Source organism: Ambystoma mexicanum, chromosome 9 (genome assembly GCF_040938575.1).
Source record: "Ambystoma mexicanum isolate Mex_15411 chromosome 9, UKY_AmexF1_1, whole genome shotgun sequence".
In the NCBI taxonomy this organism is placed as follows: domain Eukaryota; kingdom Metazoa; phylum Chordata; class Amphibia; order Caudata; family Ambystomatidae; genus Ambystoma; species Ambystoma mexicanum.
In genome coordinates, this window is record NC_090931.1 from 545547316 (window position 1) to 545559291 (window position 11976).

The following is an 11976-nucleotide window of genomic DNA, read 5'->3' on the forward strand; positions in this document are numbered from 1 at the left end:
CACATGCCGGAAGTGAGTGCCACGGCAAACATATCAATCCATTACGCCAAACAGGCCATTCCAAACAACATGCACACCGCACAACACACCATTCCCCCATTACACAAATCAGCAACATGCATATCAAAATCACAACTGAAATGTACGCTGAACAACATCAGAAATGGTCCGCGCACATGAGTGCATACAAATGGATCCCCTGTAGCCATTGTGGTGAGGCACACCCGTACCCCACCACAGAATTGCCATCAAACAGCATGGGGACATCAACTAAGGAATGGCAGTGTACTAGCAGTGTGGCACTAACGTTGCCAGGGCCAGGAAACACAAATCACTTAAACTCTGGCGGGACATGGCAATCCCTGCTGTTTGCATGCATGGTGCATGTCCACTTGCAAGGACCACCTCACCTTCCCACATTGCAGTTACCCTGATTGCCATGCGTGCTTGGATCAGTGGATGTCGTTGAATATGCAATGTTTGGTTGTGTGATATGTGCACGCTCCACATTATGTAGACACTTACACATACCCATTGTTGCACCCATGCAGGTGATGCAGGTTATCCCCTGAAGAGGTGGCTCCTTACCCCTGTGCGGAACCCACAGAACAGGCACGAAGAGGACTACAATCATGCACACACCCGTACCCGCGTGGTGATCGAGCAGACATTCGGCCTATTGAAGGAACGCTTCCGGTGCCTCAGCAGGTCGGGCGGGGCACTCCTGTACGGGCATGAGAAGGTGGCCAAGATCACCATGGCATGTGTCATGCTTCACAATATGTGTATCAGACGGAATGTGCCAATGCCCCCTGACATAGAACTGCGACCACCGTCTGAGGATGATGACGGGGATGAGGATGGAGGAGAGGGGGCTGCAGGTCATGCAGGTGGCGATGCCCATGAGGGACGTGCTGTGCGGCAGCACCTGATAGACCATTGTTTCTGATGCACATGGATTAGGAGGGTGCAATTGGTGTTCAGCTCAGGGCACGGGGTGTATGGAGGACATAATCACAGTGCACCCTTCAACAATAAAACACACATACACAATTATCAATGTCCAGTCATGTGATTATCCATGCCATTACGTCTGTATTGAGCATTATGACATTCAAACGTGCATGTACCCTCCACCCCAACAACCCTCACCCCCCTCCCCCCACAACTCCACCGTACACCCTCACCCCCCTCCCCCCACAACTCCACCGTACACCCTCACCCCCCTCCCCCCACAACTCCCCCAAACACCCTCACCCCCCTCCCCCCACAACTCCACCGTACACCCTCACCCCCCTCCCCCCACAACTCCACCGTACACCCTCACCCCCCTCCCCCCACAACTCCACCGAACATGGTGTGCACATCAGTGCTGCATTAGTTCCCAAGTGTCAACAGGGACAGGCTGGCCCTACTTCCCTCCTCCACTACCACCATTGGGGGGTTGTGAGTCTGACCGCCGCAAGGACCGGCTGGACCTGCGCAGGATGGTTGTCTGGTCGGAGCTAGTAGACGAGGGCGTGGCTGGTTGATCTGCTCCCTGTGAGTGACGCATGCTCTCCATCGCCTCAGCAATGCGCGTTAGGACCTGCCTCACAGCGGCCATCTCCTCACATAGGCGCGTCGTGTTGCTGTCCATGGCAGCTTTCATGTCCCTTGACAACACCCGGATCTCCTCCCTGGTCGAGGCAGCCTCGCTCACTTGCCGGGCAACCAGGGCATTGAGCTCCTCCTGGCGCTGGCGTATCAGGCTCATGGTGTCGTCTGCGGCCCTGCCCCTGTTACTCCTCGGCGCAGCTTGCTGCATGTGGCCGACATCAGGTGAGCTCGCCACGGGACTGAATGACCCATCCATTGCATCTCCGGCATGCACCTCATGGATGTTGCCATTGGATGTGTTGCATGGGCTGTGGAGTGGGGACAGCTGGGGGCTGGGTGTACGCTGCCCTTCCGGTGTCGGACATGGGTCGTCCACATCACTCATAGGTGCCGTGGCTGCTGCTTCCCCAACGGAGCTATTGGCTGCGGACGGCGTGCCTTCTGGCACTGGCTCCTGAGTGGTGGGGGTGGGTGGTGGGGGTGCTGCCACAGTGTCGGATGGCATTTCGACCCTTGGTGTGGTCGTTGCGTGGGTGGCTTTTGAACGCTGGGCCACTCCAGATATCCCAGTGCCCCTCGATGTACTGGGCCTGGTGCCTGCATCCTTTCCCTTGGCCTGCTTTTTGGGTGGTGGGGCCTGCGTTGCAGCGTCCAGCTCCTCACTGTCAGATTGTGACCCTGTGGGGGAGCAAGACAGGGATAACATCAGTGATGGGTCAACGTGCATCATGCATATGTTGTTGTTGCTGCAGTTCTTTGGATTTGGACATCTACTTTGGGCCTGCAGGTTGTTGGCCAGATGGGTGGGTCATCCGGACATGTGTCAGGGTGACACGTGTGTGAGGTGCTGCATGCATGTGGTTGTGTGGGGATGTGCAGGGCATATATGCAGGGTTGTGTACATGTGTGTGTGATGACCCCATCCATTAGCTGATTCCCAATTCACATTTAGGGGAGGGACTCATGCTTGGCATTGCTGTGTCTTGCGTGGTCACTCACCTCCGTCTGACGTTGTTGCCACACCACACTCCATTCGGCCCACTCCCTCGATGGATTCTATGCCAATGGTGCTGGCACATGTCTCCTCCCACTCCTGCATCTTCATCGGGGATCCACCTCCGCCTCCTGTGCCCATGGCCAGATTCCTGTTGGCCGATAAAATGCTGCGCACACGGAGGCGCAGATCATCCCACCGCTTGCGCACGTCCTTTACGGTGCGGGGGGTGGAGCCCACCGCACTGACTTTCTGCGCCACCTCAGCCCAGATTTCCTTTTTTCTCAGGAGTGCCGGGCGCCGCATGTCGCTAGCGAACACTACGTCTGCATTTGCAGCCAGGGTGTCTGCCAGCATTTTCAATTCCTCGTTTGAGAAGCGTTCTTTGCGCTGGCGCGCATCGGCTTTCTTTAGGGCCTTGGGCATTGTTTGTTCTTCTGGGATGTGGTTTTGCCAGTCGTGGTGTTGCTGCAGGTCCTGAGTGCAGGGGATGGCAATGGATTGTGTTTTTAAAGATGGCCGCCGGGCTCTTTCCCGTTCCGGTGCGATGACGCTATTTCCGGTTCCGGTGTTTTACGGTGACCGCTAATAGCAGTGACCGCTAATAGCAGTGACCGCTAACAGCGGTGGCCGCTAATAGCGTGCAGCATGAGGGCGGAGGTGCTATCAGCACTTTGGTCGGAGCCGGTAAGGTGCTTTTCCGCCATGGCGGTGGGGTCATTTACCGTCATGGCCCTATGCGCGTGTCCGCTAACTCGTAATGTAACGCTATTAGCGGTCTCCTACGATGGCGGACACGCTAATGGCGCCATGACGGTAAATCACATTTTTTAGCGCCTACCGTGTAATGAGGCCCAATACATTACACATTTAAAACTAAAAACTCACATCAAAGGCAAGTGACAGCTGAATTTAATGTCAGTTTTAAAGTGATGGAATATTTGTACACTTTTCATATGAAAACAGAACACTTTTCATACGAAAATGTACACTTTGGAGGCATACAATGCATGAGCAGAATGGAGGCACATTTTATATTAGAACCCTACACATACATTTGCGATATTAACATCGTGTCAGGGATTTGCGACCTTTTGCTTGCAAAATGTTGCAGACTACAATCCCCATGATATCTGGCTATTGACTATGCTGGTTAGGGATGATGGGAGTTGTGGTCCAAAACATCTGGAGAGCCAAAGGTTGTAGACCCTTGGTGTATATGAACACTAATAATGTGCTCCTACAACATGCACACCGAATACACGCACGCTTATTACACTTAACATGTAGTACAAGGTGTGAGAAACCAGAAGGTGTCTCACCCACTAGTTCCTGAGGATCTGTTATCCAGGTGACCAGGACACAGCCATTGCTTTGGATCCAGTTCCTGTGGGTGGACCAGTGCTGGAGGATCACATGGGTGAAGGTCTTCGGGGAGTGGGAGTGGGACACTGGATGGTGAGATGCAGTATTCCCTTCTTTGTAACACCTTTACCCCATCCTAGCAGGTAGGATATTTAGGAACTCTATCCCCCTTTTTACAATATGAACACTTTCTCACGGACAGCCCGCTATGAGAGACAACAGACTAACACCCGAGCAGTATATCTAACGTGTCCCAATACAATGACCAAGTGAGGTCAGGCAATTACTGACCATCACATGCACGCCTGACTTCCATTACACTTCCCCACAGTGATAAAAGGCAGAGCATGAGAGCACACTCTGAGCGAGTCAAAGCACATGAGGAAACAGCAGTTTTGAGACAGCAGCTGAACGAGAGAGGAAAGACGGCAAAACCTAAGGGGGTTGCAAGGAGGGAAATTCCCTTGACCTTTTCGACAAGGAACCATTACTTTCCAGAGACCTTGAGAAAAGAAAACATAAAACCAGGAACCCAGGCTGAAGAATCCTGCATTGTGTGTCAGAGATACCGGGGGCCCTCCCGCACCAATAATCAAGGCAGGGAAAATACAAGAAGCTCCAAGAACCAAGCAGGGTCAGTGAAATCAACACAGGCGGTGAGTTTGGGAGACCGATACAAGACCAGTCTGTGTTGAAGCCAAGGTTGCAAGCAGCAACATTGTATGGTGAGCGTTGGAATGACCATTGTTAAAACGCATGTGATAAGAGGCACAAGTGAAGTTGAACTGCTTTTGAGTGATTGAACTTTAATGCAAGCTACAATATCTTTGACAGAGTGGTCTGCCACCGCGTGGGTGCTCAATCGAAGGTCTCTGTAAGGTACCCAGCTGAGAAGTGACAAGAGCAGATACATTTGGTCCGGGCCAAGCAGAGGAAGATCAATTGAAAGAGAACAAATTAATGTGAATCGAAGTGGTCCTGCGACAAGTCAAGCAAAATCCTGCACACAGACGAAAGTCTTCTATTTTAATAAAGCAGAGAAAGTTGAGAAAGGTACATGAATTTGGTCCAATCCCGGCAAAGGGAGACAAATTGAAGATTTTGTGTTAAAGTGGGTCTGAGCCCGGTAGAGGGGGGCCCGTGGTGAACCGTAAATCTCCCGAGAAGTTGTATAAGTAAAAATCCTGAGACAAAAGGAACTTTAATGTTTTGTCGTGTTGCATCAGGCCTTCTAAAATAAGAGACTTTGACACATAAGGCACTGATGTGGAAGTTTGGAACTGCGTCCTCGTGCTAGGGAAGCCAGTGAGTGTGCTAAGCTCTAGTTTGCCGCCTTGTCCCGTGCTGAAAACGTGGGGAAGGGAAGCCAATAGATTGAATATCCTGACATATCATTTCTGGAACACTTTTCTTTTGCACGACATTGGTTCCCACACTATTTGTATTTAGAAGTAAGGATTGGCAATAGGTTTATTAGTATTGGCCCTTTTATTTTGACAGACCCGACTGGGATTGCGTTATTATTATTTGATGGTCGTAGCTTGCTCCCATCTTTAGATTTAGGATCGGATAGGTGTTTTCAAACCCAATTGAAGTTCAATAAACACTCTTGAACAGTGATCACTTGTGTCTGCCTTACTTTTTGATACCATGCCTTCCTTACAAAGTGCTCTCACACGCACCTACAACACATGCACCTATGACACGTGCTCCTACGACACACGCTCTTACCACACACGCTCATACCACACACACTTTCTGCACACTCCTACGACACATGCTGGTATAACATGCGCTCCTACAGCACCACTGCTGTGATACATGTTCCGATAACAAGCACATCAACTAAACACGCACCTACTTTACATAACATACTCATACAAAATGAGCTCCTATGACATGCGATCCTACAACACCTGGTCTTACAACACACATTCTTACAACACATACTCCTACCACTCTGGCGCCCCCAGGATGCCCTGCAACCATGTTTGCAGAGCGTATGGGTTTTACAGTTAGTACATTACAAAATGAGCATCTCCTGAATACTCACAAGAAAGACGAGCCATACAAACTGTACACAGAGTATGCGCTTTACTGTTCATACATTACACAATTGACATCTAACAACTCACATCGGAGACAAGTTACACTGACTTTGATGTCAGTTTTAAAGTGATTGAATACATGTATACTTTTCATACAAAAAAATACTTACAACAAAAACTATTACTATACACCCTCTTGCAACAGACACTCCTACGACACATGCTTAAATAACATGCACTACTACTGAGCTCTAGCACCTTGAAGCATCTCTTGTGCTAGGTGGAATTACCAAAAAATAACTCAGACCAAATAACCAGACATACTCAAAGAAAATGTCAAAGTACTACTTTATTCTCAATGTTATAAAGCAGGGTCAACTGGCAAACATCGGACTGATGCTTGTACCCTCATACACAAACTTGATTACACAAAGGTCTTATACCTCAATATACATAATCTATTACTTCATCTTATGTGGCAAACTGTAAAACGTATTAGCGTGAGGGATTGGTTAGGGGAACATATCTACTTATAGAATACATAGGGGTTAGTACACCATTGGCTGTCCCTTATCTGTGAGGCACGCCTTGAACTACCTCTAAATACGTATAATACTGATTATAGCAAACAAAATGGCAGCAGATTAGCCTATGCAACATTGTATAGCAGGTTGCGCCACAGACCCACTGATTGGTTAGCATTCTCACCCAAACTTGGACTTTCGGCTCGGCTAGCAGCACGTAAGTGAAACAAAACCCAGGTGCTTGGATCACACCAGACTACTACCCACTTTCCTCATTAGTCTATCATCTCTCATGAGTCAGGCCATGAGCCAACATTTCCCATCTGTAGTTGACCTTGTAGCCTACTCTCTGTTTTAGGACATTTAAGGGCATGTTAGCACATCACTATCTTCATCTGAGGCTTAATGAATAGCCCTTGTTTTTGACTTCTGAGTCACATGGGAAGAGACCACAAATTTGTCCATTTCAACTTCTTATTTACTGCTATTTGATTTAATTATACTGAGTGTCATTGCTCCTCTTGGCCTCTAGAGACTTGCTCACTCCTTCTTGTATACACTTTTAATTGTCCAATACTTGGCTCCTGCAGATGTTTTCTTCTGCTTTAATCTAATAGAAATAGGTCTCCGCCAAAGCTTATCGGTCTGCCTCCCTTCTTGCTTTGCAGCTACTCCTCAAAAATAGCATCATTGATCCCAAGCCAACATAGACTCCTCTTTGTTTTGCACATGAAGCTATTCTTCCAGTGTCTTCAACCCTGATCTGTTTCTGAGGTAGCTGAACTGAATATGGACACGAGCCGGCATCTATTTACCAATATAGCCGTCCTAGCCCTGTTATATATTCCTCTATAGCAAGCTTCTTTATGTCTTTTCTACCTTGCATTAGTGCATATTTACACTAATTGGTCAGCAAGTTATTTTGTGTTATTTTGCATTCATGATTACTTTATCATTTCATACATGTTTCTCTTGTCACTTCAGTTACATTGTCCTTCTGAAGTATTTTCATATTGTTTCCGTATGTCTTCGTACACATTCTTTATGACATGACTCTGCCCTAATAAGTTTTCACTCAACTGTTCATGATATCAAATGGTGCATGCTGGCATTCTTCCAAACGGCATCCTTCCACACTTTCAGTGCGAGGGTTCATTTGATACGGCTGTCGCAGTGCATATCGTCTCTCATACACACACTGCAGTACTGGCATAACACATGGGGTCCCATACAGAGCTCTTCTCCTACTGTTCCAATTTGACAGTGGTGAGGGGCAGGAGTTAAATATAACGCATGCAACTGCTCCTCCAAATTCCCCCCTCTGGTCGAGTCCTCAACCACGTTCTTCTCTTCATTCTCCTTTATCATCTCTTCATACTGTCGTTTCTCTGGGACCTATATCTTTGTCACCACTCTCAGGTGACCTGCATTCTTTATATGTTCATCCACACTCCAGGTCATGTGGTCATGTGGCAACAATCTCCTGGTGGTGGATAGAATATCCATCGTCTTACATATTTTCTATGATCCTTAGGGTAGTAGAACTTTGTTCCTGGAGGTGCAAGGGTACTTTTCTTTATATTCTCATGGGTATTTTCCTCATGTTGCATCTTCTCACCAGTTTCAGTGTCTATATCAATCATGATCTTCATCAGAATAACTTTCTTGGCTGTCTTCTGGAATCCTCCCAAGATGATCCTTATGAGACAAAATCCTAGCAATACCAACAATAGTACTGCTCCAAGTAATTGGAAGGCATTTGCCAACCAAGTTGGAATCCATGAAAAAAGAAATGAAAAACAGTCGTCCTCCTCGGTCTTGGCTGCTTCATCCACCATTTCTGTGTGCAAGGTTGACAACATAGTTATTGTCATGGGTATCAGGAAGGTAGATGGGGCAAGCTGGGTGGAGGCTTGGCAGGTCTGGCATAGGCACACAAAGAACCCATTGCAAATCCTTCCTTTAATCCCTTCCTAGTGTTTGTAGCAACTTCCTGGTTACCACTTCCTGTTGCCAAACAGGAAGTGCATGATGATTCATGAGCTGTCTAATGTTTGGGTGTGGCTGGCTATATAAGCCACACCCAAGATTCTTCCAGTGCTTCATGTTGCTTACTGTGTACTGTGAGCTGTTTCAGCAACACACTTGCCGTGCTCTGGATCAGCCAGCATCTGCTTACCTGCTCCGGATCATCCTGTTTCTGCTTACCTGCTCCGGATCATCCTGCTCCTGCTCACCTGCTCCGGATCATCCTACTTCTGCCTACCCGCTCCGGATTATTCAGCTTCAGTTTACCTGGTTCTTACTCCACGCCGCAGCTATCTCCAGTCAAGAGGGGACTTCTACACCGGCACCTGTAAGAACAAAGAAGAACAGCGTTAACACGCGCACATCAGTAACGCTGCGCATACTCACCAAATCTTCCCGCGACGCTGCAATCCAGGTTAGTTGCACGAGCGCACAAACCCCTGTAAGAAAGAAGAGTCATTATTCATTGCGCTCGCTCCAATAACGTGGACACTTATTTCACTGCGCTCTCTCTCTTTATGCAGTGCAAAACCACCAAGTCTCCAGAAGCGCTGTACCCGGACTCGAGGCGCTAATACCACATAATTTCTCCTGCAAGGGAAAGGGAGAGACATTACCAGGCACGCTCGAATCGAAGGCGCTGCACAAACCTACCAGCAGCTAGCTTCTACACACAGTGCTACTCACCCACAAAAATACCGGCAAACAAAGACAATACGAACAATTTTGGACACTCAACATTCTCCGCGCAATGTTCACTTGTGGGAAGGACTTTCTAGCCAGTGAAGAAACTGGTGCCTTGAACTCTTGGCCTCGCTGTGAAGGCATAAAATAGCATTTGGCATCTGAGCTCAGCCTACAGACATTGGCACCAATCACATGAGTGAATTGCGCCCCTGCAAATGCAGGATGGAGTGCACACCCTACTAAAGATCAAGGTAAGCCCATAGGGGGACATCAAAACACACAGTAAAGAGAAGGGAAGGGCCCAGAGGAATTGGGTGAATTCAGGTCTGAGTGTACACCTTGTATTTGACAGGTATTCCTCCTAACAGCCTGCACAGGCTGGAGCTGTTATAAGGTAACCACCAGCAATTAATGCCATCAAAAGAGTCAAAAATAGCCAGAACGACCATGAATGTCTGTTCAGTTAATCCTAATGTTCTTTAATTAATTTATTCTAAATAATTAAAAAAGCACTCCCTTATTAGATTAAGCATAAGAAATTACAGTGACCTCAAGACTCAAAACCCACTTTGGTTTTCTCTTTCTCTTAGGTAGATGGGATGATGGCCCCCGCGCCCCTCACCTACCCATGATCTCCCTGAGACAAGCTAAAATCACAGTCCTGAAGAAGATGATAAATAGCCATCATCGAAACCGGTCGACCACCTTTTAACCAAGGATATCCCAGAAATCAACCAGGGATACCCCGTGAACTAGACCATACAAACACTGTACTATGGATGAAGTTCCTTGTTTTTAATTATTTTCTACGAACACTGTTTTTTTGAACCATTAACAAATGGTTTGTAACTCAGGGACCACAAACTTCCTATGAAGGTCAATAAAAGAAGAAAAAATAGTTCCTCTCTGAAATGTGGCCCCATGTTCTTCTGAAACAAAACAGCCAACCCAGAAATGTGCAGCGGTCCTATACACCCCACGCCTAAGGACAGAAGCCCCCATATAGTATGAGGAATCTTCTGTGAATATCGCTCTTTGAGGTCATCCATTAATTGGCACCAGAGCAAGAACCAGCCTCCACACTGAAAAAAGATGGACCCCAAAAAGTGTTCATGTGTGTTAAAAAAAAAAAAAAATCCTCCGGGTGAAACAGGGGAAGTGAAGATCTGGGGTCAAGGGAGGCTCGTCCATCGCTCCTGCAGAGACACAGGTGAGTGTGACAGTTATTGCTTCCGTCAAAGTCCCATTCTCTTCATCATGGGCAGGTCTAAATGTACAGCAAGAAGGCCTGATTTTGGCACAAACACCTTCTTCCATTGCTGTAGTTAAGTCCAGGATATACCTGTTCTGGGGGGCCATGAGCCTGATTACCCTCAACTCTTCTCTGATACCATTAACTCCTTTTATTGTCGTATTTATTGTTTGTCGTTTAGGCAAAGTACAAGGTGTGTCAGGCAATGTGCCTTTTTCCACTAATACTTCTGTTGCTATGAACATTTTAGAGGTTCCCAAGGCGGAAGGTATAAGGGAACACACATAGCAACTTTCATCTGACATTCGTCTTCCCACCTTCTTCATGTGCTGATATCATAAGTTATTCTTTAAATGAGCCAAATTATCAAGATACATATTTATATAGTAAGATTATAAAAACTGCTGTTTGTGATTTCATCAGGGGCCATAGTAAATGTTTCATTGTTACACACCATGTCTGTATTTTTTCTTATAATATGTCTAAATGTCATAATAATCAGGGAGAAAACACAAATCATAATGCACAATAACACCACAATTATTATTCCATGGAAACTCATTGATTTTTGTTGATGGTAATGAGCCTCTTATATTGTGAGACCTCTTCTTTTTTGCTCAGACTTTTAATATGTAACTCTATAAATCTTTATGAATCACACCTTTATATCAAAAACTGCAAGATGATTGCTATAATTATTCTAAAAATAATATAATTGTTCTTAGGACTTACAAGAAATTGTATGACATTGACCTATCTTATTAGAGCTGGCTAAGACTGTAATAAATAGGTATAAACAGCATACAAGAACATGTGTAATGTTATTGCAATAGGTAACAAAGATGAAATGTGCTCTTCTTCTTTCTGCTCTGGTAATTCACCACATTGTTCCTTTAGCATGCAGGATAACAGCAAGTCTGTTTACTCCTTGTCAAATGTTAAAAGATTTTGGCCTTTAGTCTAAGGTGCTACTGCGTTCTTAACTTTCCTTGTCTTTACTCTTGGCCATAAAACTGTCATACGCTGAACCTCTTCTCTTGCTTCACAGTCGTTTGTTGCAGGAGGGGTTGGGGTTTCTTCTTTAGATGGATAGATGTCGTGCAAATGAAGCCAGGCTCTTCGTCCTTTTAACTTGGCTGTTGTGGGTGTGACTTCTTACACCTCGTATGGTCCTTCAAACCGAGGAGTACTCCAAGTGCGTACAAACTTCTGTACCAGCACATGGTCTACTGGGTATAGAATTGGTTGTTTTAACAAATCCTCTGCTTCGATGGGTTGATCATCTTTGTCACTTCTCTTTGACCCCTAAATTCAATTCTAGACCCGATGAGACATGAAAGAAATACTTGCAGTGATTGTTGTTAGGTAATCATGCATTTCTTCACCTACTGTATTTGCTACACTATGGGCATCCAGCAACCTAGTTTGAGGAGCAAGGTGTAGGGGGGAGGATTCTCATGCAGCATCCAGTCACCAACT